Source organism: Sciurus vulgaris (genome assembly GCF_902686455.1).
Source record: "Sciurus vulgaris genome assembly, chromosome: 9".
Classification (NCBI taxonomy): Eukaryota; Metazoa; Chordata; class Mammalia; order Rodentia; family Sciuridae; genus Sciurus; species Sciurus vulgaris.
In genome coordinates this window covers 1965372-1978804 of record NC_136469.1, presented here as the reverse complement: position 1 = coordinate 1978804, position 13433 = coordinate 1965372, and positions in this window count along the sequence as shown.

The following is a 13433-nucleotide window of genomic DNA, read 5'->3' as shown; positions in this document are numbered from 1 at the left end:
TGAAAGATGCCATCTATTCTCAGTCTATGTTACCACCTAGGGACACTCCACACTCACCTGAAAGATGCCATCAACTGTCAGTCCATGTCACCAACTAGGAGCACTCCAACTCACCTGATGTTGTGCCATCTACCCTCAGTCTATGCCACAACTAGGGACACTCCACACTCACCTGAAGAAATTCCATCTACCCTCAGTCTATGTCACCACTTAGAGACACACCACACTCACCTGAAGATGTGCCATCTATCCTCAGTCTATGTCACCCCCTAGAGACCCTCCACACTCCCCTGAAGTTGTACCACCTAACCTCAGTCTATGTCACCACCTAGGGACACTCCACACTCACCTGAAGTTGTGCCCTCTACCCTCACTCTATGTCACCAAGTAGGGACACTCCACACTCTCCTGAAGATGTGCCAACAACCCTCAGTCTACGTCACCACCTAGGGACACTCCAACTCACCTGATGTTTTCCCATCTATGTCACTCCATGTCACCACCTAGGGACACTCCACACTTACCTCAAAGATGCCATCTACCCTCAGTATATGCCACCACCTAGGGACACTGCACACTGACCAGAAGACCAGAAGATGTGAAACCAATCCTCAGTCTATGTCACCACCTAGGGACACTCCACACTCACCTGAAGTTGTGCCATCTACGCTACTCTATCTCACCTCCAAGGGATACTCCACACTTATAAGAAAGTTGCCTTCTACCCTAGTCTATGCCACCACCTAGGGACAATCCACACTCACGTAAAATGTGCCATCTACCCTCACTATATGTCACGACCAAGTGACACTCCAACCCACCTGAAGATGTACCACCTACACTCAGTTTATGTCACCACATCGGGACACTCCACACTCACCTGAAGATGTGCCACCTAACCTCAGTCTATGTCACCAACAAGGAACACTCCAAATCACCTGAAGTTGTGCCATCTACCCTCAGTCTATGTCACCAACTCGGGACACTCCACACTCACCTGAAGATGTACCATCTACTCTCAATCTATGCCACTACCTAGGGCACTCCACACTCCTGAAGATGTGCCTTCTATCTTCAGTCTATGTCACCACGTAGAGACATTCCACACTCACCTGAACATGTGCCATCCACCCTCAGTCTACGTCAGCACCTCGGGACACTCCACACTCACCTGAAGATATGCCACCTAACCTCAGTCTATGCCACCACCTAGGGACACTCCACACTCACCTGAATATGTGCCAACTACCCTCACTCTATGTCACCATATAGGGCCACTCAACACTCACCTGAATATGTGCCATCTACCCTCAGTCTATGTCACCACCTCGGGACACTCCACACTCACCTGAAGATATACCATCTGCCCTCAGTTTATGCCACCACTGAGGGATATTCCAACTCACCTGAAGTTGTGACATCTACGCTCACTTTATGTCAACACTAGGGACACTCCACACTTACCTGAAAGATGCCATCTACCCTCAGTCTATGCCACCAACTAGGGTCACTCCACACTCACCTGAAAGATGCTATCTACCCTCAGTTTATGTCACCACCTAGGGACACTCCACTCTCACCTGCAAGATGTCATCTACCCTCAGTCTATTCCACTACCTAGGGACACTCCACACTCACCTGAATTTGTGCCATCTACCCTCAGTCTATACCACCAACTATGGACACTCGACACTCACCTGAAAATGCCATCTAACCTCAGTCTATGTCACCACCTAGGGACACTCCACACGCTCTTGCAAGATGCCATTTATCCTCAGTTTATGTCAAAACCTTGGGACAATCCACTCCCATATGCAAGATGCCATCTACCCTCTCTATGCCACCAATGAGGGACACTCCAACTCACCTGACGTTGGACCATCTATGCTCAGTCTGTGCCAGCACCTAGGGACACTCGACACTCACATGAAAGATGCCATCTACCCTCAGTCTATGTCACCACCCAGGGACACTCCACACTCTTCTGAAGTTGCCATGTATACTTAGTCTATGCCAACACCTAGGGACACTCCAACTCACCTGATGTTGTGCCATCTACGATCACTCTATGTCACCACCTAGGGACACTCCACATTTACCTGAAAGACGCCATCCACCCTCAGTCTATATCACCATTAGGGACACTCCACACTCACCTGAGAGATGCGATCTACCCTCAGTTTATGTCATCACCTAGGGACACTCCACTCCCACCTGCAAGATGCCATCTATCCTCAGTCTATGCCAACACTGAGGGACACTCCAACTCATCTGAAAGATGCCATCTACGCTCATTCTATGTCACAACCGAGGGACACTCCACACTCACCGAAAATATGCTATCTACCCTCAGTATATGTCACCACCTAGGACACTCCAACACAGCTGAAAGGTGCCATCTACACTCATTCTATGTCACCACCTAGGGACATTTCACACTCACCTGAGAGATGCCATCTTCCCTCAATCTATGTCACCACCTAGGGACACTCCACACTCACTTGAAAGATGCCATCTACCCTCAGTCTATGTCACCACCTAGGGACACTCCACACTCAACTGAAACATGCCATCTACCCTCTGTTTATGGCATGACCTAGTAACACTCCAACACACCTGAAGATGTGCCACCTACCCTCAGTCTATGTCACCACCAAAGGACACTCCACAGTCACCTGAACGATGCCATCTACCCTCAGTCTATGTCACCATCTAGGGACACTCCACACTCATCTGAAAGATGCCACCTACTCTCAGTCTATGTCACCACCTAGGGATACTCCATACTCACCTATAGATGTGCCACCTACCCTCAGTCTATTTCACCACCTAGGGACACTCCACACTCACCAAAAAGATGCTATCTACCCTCAGTCTATGTCACCAACTAGGGACTCTCCAAATCACCTGGGAGATGCCATCTACCCTCAGTCTATGTCAACACCCAGGGACACTCCACACTCGCCTGAAAGATGACATCTACCCTCAGTCTAGTTCACCACCCTGGGACACTCCACACTCAACTGAAAGATGCCATCTACTCTCAGTCTATGTCAACACCTAGGAACACTCCAACTCACCTGAAGTTGTGCCATCTACCCTCAGTCTATGACACCACCTAGGGACACTCCACACTCACCTGAAGATGTACCATCTACCGTCAATCTATGCCACTACCTAGGGCACTCCACACTCACCTGAAGATGTGCCATCTATCTTCAGTCTATGTCACCACCTAGAAACATTCCACACTCACCTGAAGATGTGCCATCTAACCTCAGTCTATGCCACCACCTAGGGACACTCCACACTCACCTGAATATGTGCCATCTACCCTCAGTCTATGTCACCCCCTCGGGACACTCCACACTCACCTGAAGATATGCCATCTACCCTCAGTTTATGCCACCACCTAGGGATATTCCAACTCACCTGAAGTTGTGACATCTACACTCACTCTATGTCAACACTAGGGACACTCCACACTTACTGAAAGATGCCATCTACCCTCAGTCTATATCACCATTAGGTACACTCCACACTCACCTGAAAGATGCTATCTACCCTCAGTTTATGTCACCACCTAGGGACACTCCACTCTCACCTGCAAGATGCCATCTACCCTCAGTCTATTCCACCACCTAGGGACAATCGACACTCACCTGAAAGATGCCATCTATCCTCAGTTTATGTCAAAACCTTGGGACAATCCACTCCCATATGCAAGATGCCATCTACCCTCTCTATGCCACCAATGAGGGACACTCCAACTCACCTGACGTTGGGCCATCTACACTCAGTCTGTGCCAGCACCTAGGGACACTCGACACTCACATGAAAGATGCCATCTAACCTCATTCTATGTCACCTCCTAGGGACACTCCACACTCTCTTGAAAGATGCCATCTACCCTCAGTCCATGTCACCACCCAGGGACACTCCACCCTCTCCTGAAGTTGCCATCTATACTTAGTCTATGCCAACATCTAGGGACACTCCAACTCACCTGATGTTGTGCCATCTACGATCACTCTATGTCACCACCTAGGGACACTCCACATTTACCTGAAAGACGCCATCCACCCTCAGTCTATATCACCATTAGGGACACTCCACACTCACCTGAAAAGTGCCATTTACCCTCAGTCTATGCCACCACCTAGATACACTCCACATTCACCTGAAAGATGCGATCTACCCTCAGTTTATGTCATCACTTAGGGACACTCCACTCGCACCTGCAAGATGCCATCTACCCTCAGTCTATGCCACCACCGAGGGACACTCCAACTCATCTGAAAGATGCCATCTACGCTTACTCTGTGTCACAACCGAGGGACACTCCACACTCACTGAAAATATGCTATCTACCCTCAGTATATGTCACCACCTAGGGACACTCCACACTCAACTGAAAGATGCCATCTACCCTCAGTCTATGTCACCACCTAAGGACACTCCACAGTCACCTGAATGATGCCATCTACCCTCAGTCTATGTCACCATCTAGGGACACTCCATACTCCTCTGAAAGATGCCACCTACCCTCAGTGTATGTCACCACCTAGGGATACTCCACACTCACCTGAAAGACGCCATCTACCATCAGTCTATGTCAACACCTAGGAACACTCCAACTCACCTGAAGTTGTGCCATCTACCCTCAGTCTATGCCACCACCTAGGGACGCTCCAAACTCACCTGAAGATGTGACATCTACCCTCACTATATGTCACCACCACGAACACTCCAATTCACCGGCAATATGCCATCTACCCTCACTCTCTGTCACCACAAGGGACACTCCAACTCACCTGCGATATGCCATCTACCCTCAGTCTAGGTCTCCACATATGGACACTCCACACTCACCTGAAATGTGTCATCTACCCTCAGTCTATGTCACCACCTAGGGACACTTCACACTCACCTGAAAGATGCCATGTATTCTCATTCTATGTCACCACCTAGGAACACTCCAACTCACCTGAAGTTGTGCCATTTACCCTCAGTCTATGCCACCACCTAGAGACACTCCACACTCACCTGAAGATGTGCCATCTACCCTCAGTCTATGTCACAACCTAGGGACACTCCAACTCACCTGCGAGATGCCATCTGCCCTCAGTCTATGTCAGCACACAAGGACACTCCACACTCATCTAAGGGACACTGCAACTCACCTGAAAGTTGCCATCTACCTTCAGTATATGGCACCACCTAGGAAAACTCCACACTCACCTGAAAGATGCCATCTACTCTCAGTCTATGTCACCACCTAGGGACACTCCAACTCACCTGAAATTGTGCCATCCAACCTCAATCTATGCCACCACCTAGGGACTCTCCACACTCACCTGAAGGTGTACCATCTACCCTCAGTCTATGTCACCACCTCGGGTCACTCCACACTCACCTGAAGATATGACATCTATCCTCAGTCTATGTCACCACCTACGGACATTCCACCCTCTCCTGAAGATGTGCCATCTACCCTCAATCTATGTCACAACCTCGGGACACTCCACCCTCTCATGAAGATGTGCCACCTACCCTTAGTCTATATCACCACCTAAGGATACTCCACACTCACCGAAAAGATGCTATCTACCCTCAATCTATGTCACCACCTAGGGACTCTCTAAATCACCTGGGAGATGATATCTACCCTCAGTCTATGTCACCACCCAGGAACACTCCACATTCACCTGAAAGATGACATCTACTCTCAGTCTATGTCAACACCTAGGAACACTCCAACTCACCTGAAGTTTTGCCATCTACCCTTATCTATGCCACCACCTACGGACACTCCACACTCATCTGAAGATGTGCCCTCTACCCTCACTCCATGTCACCACCTAGGACACTCCACATTCACTTGAAGATGTGCCATCTACCCTCAGTCTATGTCACCACCTAGGGATACTCCACACTCACCTGAAGATGTGAAATCAATCCTCAGTCTATGTCACCACCAAGAGACACTCCACACTCACCTGACATTGTGCCATCTACGCTCACTCCATATAAACAACTAGGGACACTCCACACTTACCTGAAAGATGACATCTACCCTCAGTCTATGCCACCACCTAGGGAAACTCCACACTGACGTGAAATATGCCATCTACCCTCACTATATGTCACGACCAAGTGACACTCCAACTCACCTGAAGATGTGCCACCTACCATCAGTCTATGTCACCACCTAAGGACACTTCTCACTCACCTGAATATGTGCCATCTGCCCTCACTCTATGTCACCATCAGGGACTCTCCAACTCACCTGCGATATGCCATCTATCCTCACTCTATGACACCACCAGGGGCACTCCAACTCACCTGCGATATGCCTTCTACCCTCAGTCTATGTCATCTCCTAGGGACACTCTACACTCACCTGAAAGATACCATCTATGCTCAGTCTCTGCCAACACCTAGGGACACTCCACACTCACCTGAAAAATGCCATCTACCTTCACTTTATGTCACCACCTTGGTACACTACACTGCCACCTACAAGATGCCATCTACCCTCAGTCTATGCCACCTCCTAGAGACACTCGACACTCACCTGAAGTTGTGCCATCTACCCACATTCTATACCACCAACAATGGACACTCGACACTCACCTGAAAGATGCCATCTACCCTCAGTCTATGTCACCACACAGGGACACTCCACACTCTCCTGAAGATGTGCCATCCACCCTCAGTCTATGTACCACCTAGGGACACTCCACACTCACCTGAAAGATGCCATGTACTCTCAGTCTATGTCACCACCTAGGGACACTCCACACTCACCTGAAAGATGCCATCTACCCTCAGTCTATGTGACCACATAGTGACACTCCAACCCACCTGAAATTGTGCCATCTACCCTCAGTATATGTCACCACCTAGAGATACTCCACAAAAACCTGAAAGATGCCATCTACCCTCAGTCTATGTCACCACCTAGTGACACTCCAACTCACCTGAAATTGTACCATCTACCTTCAGTCTATGCCACCACCTAGAGACACTCCACACTCACCTGAAGATGTGCCATCTACCCTCAGTCTATGCCAGCACCTCGGGACACTCCACACTCACCTGAAGATGTGCCATCTACCCTCAGTCTATGTCACCACCTCGGGACACTCCACACTCACCTGAAGATGTGCCATCGACCCTCAGTCTATGCCACCACCTAGGGACACTCCACACTCACCTGAAGGTGTGCCATCTTCCCTCAGTCTATGTCACCACCTCAGGTGACTCCACACTCACCTGAAGATATGCCAACTAACCTCAGTCTATGTCACCACCTAGGGACATTCTACACTCACCTCAAGATGTGCCATCTACCCTCAGTCTATGCCACCACATAGGGACACTCCAACTAACCTGTGAGATGCCATCTACCCTCAGTCTATGTCACCACCCAGGGACACTCCACACTCACCTGAAAGATGCCATGTACCCTCGGTCTATGTCACCACCTAGGGACACTCCACACTCACCTGAATGATGCCATATACTCTCAGTCTATGTCACCACCTAGGGACACTCCACACTCACCTGAAAGATGCCATCTACCCTCAGTCTATGTCACCACCTAGTGACACTCCAGCTCACCTGAAGATGGGCCATCTACCCTCAGTCTATGTCACCACCTAGGGATACTACAACTCACCTCAATATATGCCATCTACCCTCACTCTATGTCACCATCAGGGACACTCCAACTCACCTGTTATGCCATCTACCCTCAGTCTATGTCACCTCCTAGGGACACTCTACACTCACCTGAAAGATACCATCTACCCTCAGTCTACTCCAACTCCTAGGGACCCTCCACACTCACCTGAAAGTTGTCATCTATCCTCAGTTTATGTCACCACGTAGGGACACTCCTCAGTCATTTGAAAGATGCCATCTACCCTCAGTCTATGCCACCACCTAGGGACACTCCACACCCTCGTGAATTTGTGCCATCTACGCTCTCTCTATGTCACCACCTACGGACACTCCACACTTACCTGAAAGATGCCATCTACCCTGAGTCGATGTCACCACCTATGGAAACTCCACACTCACATTAAATATGCCATCTACCTTTACTCTATGTCATGACCAAGTGACACTCCAACTCACCTGAAGATGTGCCATCTACACTAAGTCTATGTCACCACCTAAGGACACTCCAACTCACCTGCGAGATGCCATCTGCCCTCAGTCTATATCACCACCCAAGGACACTCCACACTCATCTAAGGGACACTGCAACTCACCTGAAAGATGCCATATACTCTCAGTCTATGTCACCACCTAGGAAAACTCCTACACTCACCGAAAGATGCCATCTACCCTCAATCTATGTCACCACCTAGTGACACTCCAACTCACCTGAAATTGTGCCATCTACCCTCAATCTATGCCACCACCTAGGGACTCTCCACACTCACCTGAAGGTGTGCCATCTACCCTCAGTCTATGTCACCACCTCGGGTCACTCCACACTCACCTGAAGATATGACATCTATCCTCAGTCTATGTCACCACCTAGGGACATTCCACACTCTCCTGAAGATGTGCCATATACCCTCAATCTAAGTCACAACCTCGGGACACTCCACACTCTCCTGAATATGTGCCACCTACCCTCAGTCTATTTCACCACCTAGGGACACTCCACACTCACCGAAATGATGCTATCTACCCTCAATCTATGTCACCACCTAGGGACTCTCCAAATCACCTGGGAGATGCCATAGACCCTCAGTCTATGTCACCACCCAGGGACACTCCACACTCACCTGAAAAATGACATCTACCCTCAGTCTATTTCACCACCCTGGGACACTCCACACTCACCTGAAAGATGCCATCTACTCTCAGTCTATGTCAACACCTAGGAACACTCCAACTCACCTGAAGTTGAGCCATCTACCCTCACTCCATATCAACACCTAGGACACTCCACATTCACTTGACGATGTGCCATCTACCCTCAGTCAAAGTCACCACCTAGGGACACTCCACACTCACCTGAAAATGTGCCATCTACGCTCACTCCATATCAACAACTAGGAACACTCCATACTTACCTGAAAGATGCCATCTACCCTCAGTCTATGCCACCACCTAGGGAAACTCCACACTGACGTAAAATATGCCATCTACCCTCACTCTATGTCACCATCAGGGACTCTCCAACTCACCTGCTATATGCCTTCTACCCTCAGTCTATGTCACCTCCTAGGGACACTCTACACTCATCTGAAAGATGCCATCTACCTTCACTTTATGTCACCACCTTGGTACACTACACTGCCACCTACAAGATGCCATCTACCCTCAGTCTATGCCGCCACCTAGGGACACTCCACACTCACCTGAAGTTGTGCCATCTACCCACAGTCTATACCACCAACTATGGACACTCCACACTCTCCTGAAATATGCCATGTACTCTCAGTCTATGTCACCACCTCGGGTCACTCCACACTCACCTGAAGATATGCCAACTATCCTCAGTCTATGTCACCACCTAGGGACATTCTACACTCACCTGAAGATGTGCCATCTACCCTCAGTCTATGCCACCACCTAGAGACACTCCAACTAACCTGTGAGATGCCATCTACCCTCAGTCTATGTCACCACCCCGGGATACTCCACACTCACCTGAAAAATGATATTTACCCTCAGTCTATGTCACCACCCTGGGACACTCCACACTCACCTGAAAGATGTCATCTACTCTCAGTCTATGGCAACACCTAGGAACACTCCCCACTCATCTGAAGATGTGCCCTCTACCCTCACTCCATATCACCACCTAGGACACTCCACACTCACCTAAAAGATGCCATCTACTCTCAGTCTATGTCACCACCTAGTGACACTCCATCTAACCTGATTTCCACACGTATGTTTTCATGGCAACAGAAAGTTAACACATGAAAATGCTGGTACCAAAGAAATGGATCATCGCTATGACTGCACCTGGCCAGGTGGGTTTTTTGGTACTAGCTTTTAGGAAATAATTGGAAAGTTTTGGAGAAGCAGGTAGGAAAAGCCTAGAACTCTAAGTAAAGCTTAATGAATGGAATGTCCCTGGTGGTAGCTCAGACACAGAATGCTGATGGGAACGCAGGAGTAAGGACTGCTAAGGAGGCTTCCAACGGCAATGAGGTGGTGATCTGACACTGGAACAGAAGCCGCTCACGGCCTTGTCTGTTCTGGCAGTGCCCTGAGACTGGGTGAGGCTGAGCTGAAGGGTGATGGGATTGTTAACATGATGGAGAAAGTAGCTAGGCAACCCGGCGTTCAGGCTGGAGTGAGCTTTGCAGGTTATTTTCAGCCAGGTTCACAGGGAGAAATAGGAGCAGAGGCAGAGCAGACAGACTTCAGAAGGGTTCAGTTGGCCATAAAAGCAGAAAGCACAAAGTGAGACCGAGGAGGCTGTGGCTGCTGGAGAGCTCAGCACTGTTATAAAGGGGCCAAGTGCTTCCCAATGCAGCAGGGGAAGCGCTTCAGGGGCCTCCAAGGAACTGCTCCCGCCCTCCCCTCCCAGCTCAAGGGAGTAAAGCCTTTGCTTTGAGGAGAAAGCCCAGGGCACCCTGTAGGCACAGGGCTGCCCAGAGAATTGTTCCCAGGCTTCCTCCCACTGTCCTGCCACCCCAGCCCTCAGAGGCCCCTGCAGCCACGTTCCAGGTGGGCCTGGCTCTTGCTCCTGCTGGCGGCAGGCCCTGGATCTTCCACCTGGCACTCCTTCTGTGGGCATGCAAACCGAGGGTTACAAGTCACACAAGTTTCCACCAAGATTTCAGAGCAACTCCTGGAGGCTGGGAGTGTGTGCCAGGGTCCTGCTCCTTGAGGTCAGCCCATGGGAGTGATGTGAGAAGTGTGGGAGAGAAGCAGGAGCTGCAGTGGAGAGCACAGGGTCAGAGAGGCCAGGAACCCGGGATGTACGACATGGAAGCCACGGGCAGGGAGCAGACCCAGCCCGAGAGAGCGGCCTCCACAGGAATGAGGGTGGGTGCTGCTCAAGGCCTTTGGAGCACCTTCATGCCACCGTGTGACACAGGTGCCAACCATGAGCCAGAATCAGAAGCCAGCAGGGAACTGGCACTGGTCCTAGTGGGTTCTGGTCTTTCTTTGGCCCAGTTCCTCCTTGCTGTTTTCCTCGTCTCGTGCACAGTATCTTGGGAGTATCCAATTCATTTCCAATTTTGACCCCTCAGAGAGTATGCCTTGGGTCACAGAGGAAACCTGAACTTGGCTGTTGGAGTAATACTGAGTCTACTGACCATGGGTACCGTGAGATGGACACTGGACGCTGGGGCTGGCTGGGGACAGAATGTTAAGGTTTGGGTCACAAACACCCCCAAAAGCCCATGCGCTGAAGGCATGCTACCCAGTGCAGCAGTGCTAAGAGTGGGGCCGTGGGCAGGGGACTGGATCATAAGGCTTGTCACCTCATCAGTGCATCATGAGGATCATAAAGGGCTCATTACTTGCTGGACTCTTAGGAAGTCACAGAAACTTAGGGAGAAGGGGCCTCGTTGAGAGAGATAGGTAGTAGGAGAAGCGGCCTTGAAACTACCCGCTTCCAGGCCACCATGAGGTGAGCAGCTTTGCCCCACCACAAGGCCCTTGCCACGATGTTCTGCCTTGCCAGGGACCCAAGACAATAGGGCCACGCAACCACACCCTCTAACCTCTGAAACAATAATCCCAAATAAGTCCTCCTTCCTTTTTGTTGCGGGGGTGGTATTGGGGACTGAACACAGGGGGATTTACCACTGAGCCATACCCACGATCCTTTGTTTTCAAGACAGGGTCTCAGTATGTTGATTGATTAGAGCCTCATTAAATTGCTGGCCTTAAACTTGTGATCCTCCAGCCTCAGTCTCCCAAGCCAACAGGATTACAGGCATGCACCACTATAGCTGGATCTTTCTTTCCTCTAAGTAATTTTTCTCAAGTATTTTGTCACATTGATGAAAAGCTATCACACCTCCAAAAGCAGCCCTATGTTAGATACTATGGAACAGGTGAAAGTACCAGATTCCAAGAGAAAGTCCCAGATGCTGTCTCTGATTCTGAACCCTGAGAGTACAGCTCTTTGGTCCAGCTCTGTTTACCCAGCACGTAAAAATTCCCTGCTTCAAGTGGCACATTCAGCAGTTTTCACATTTGCTTGCAAGTTAACAGAGTGAACCTTCTCACTTGGGTTTGGGGACAATGCAGAAACAGTGAGAGTCTGTCTGGCTCCAGTGGGTGGAGTGAGGAGGAGGTTCAGAGAACAATGGGCCCAATCTGCACAGCTGCTCTCACTGACGCCTGGGGTCTGACACAGACAACATGGCAACCAGGCCCCTTTCTCTAGGAGCAGCTCCCTCACCCCTACACCGCCCTCCTCACACCCTAATCCCTGCAACGACTCCAAGATGTTTGCTGGTTCCTCTGGAAAATGACAGCAGAGCCCCATGCTCTGGCCATGAGCTGAGCCGAGCGGAAATGCCTCCTTCAACCTTCAAAGCCTCACAGGGAAACTCCCACCCCTCCACCCCTCAGCTCACACGGAGGGACAGGGCTCGAATGGGACCTGCATCTTCAACAAGCAGCACAGGCTCCCACCCTCCCCGGCTTTCCTGTGCCACATCCCAGCTCTGCCCTGGGAAGCTGTGTTGCATGCAGTCTACAGCAGAGCAGCCACCGCTAGGAACAATGTGGAAATCTTCCTCTTCGAAATGCCCCAAAACGAGTTGTTTCAATTAGGATGATGAGTGCATCCCACCTTGCACGTTACACCTCAGGGAGCAATGAATGCCCTGAGCAGGGATTAGGGTAAGGGGTCCAGGAGGAGACCAGGATTCGTGCCTTCACACTGAGCAAACAATGCCAGCTCTTGGTGTCCATCGGTCCTCCTCAGGTCAAGGCCCATCTCAGGGGCACGTCCACTGCAGCTGTTCTGAGTGAGGCTGTGTGTTCGGTTCCCCACCGAGCAGGAGGCCACTTTTCTCTTTTCCTTCAGCGCATGGCCTGAACCCCTGATGAGCCCTAAGTCCAGGGGGCACGCGTCTGTTCTGTGCGAGACACCTGCCCAGGGATCCACTCACAGCGGTCTGGATGCAGGCCAGGGACACCCGCAGGGCCCGGCCTGTGCCTGGCAGGTCTGGCGTCCCAGCCAGGACACCGTGGCCTCATGACTGTCCTGGGCGTCAGATGACATGATGAGTGGCAAGTCATTGGTAAACAAAGCAGAAGGAATCAGATCAAAGCCAGGAACACGAAGCCATCGGGAACAGCCAGGCTCATGATGCCCACCCCTCAGAGCTCCAGGGAGGCACCCACTTCGGGGACAGGCAGAGAGGAGGAAGGTGGGTGTTCCAAGTGGAGGAGCCATCCCAAGGTCCAGATGCTGGCCAGGA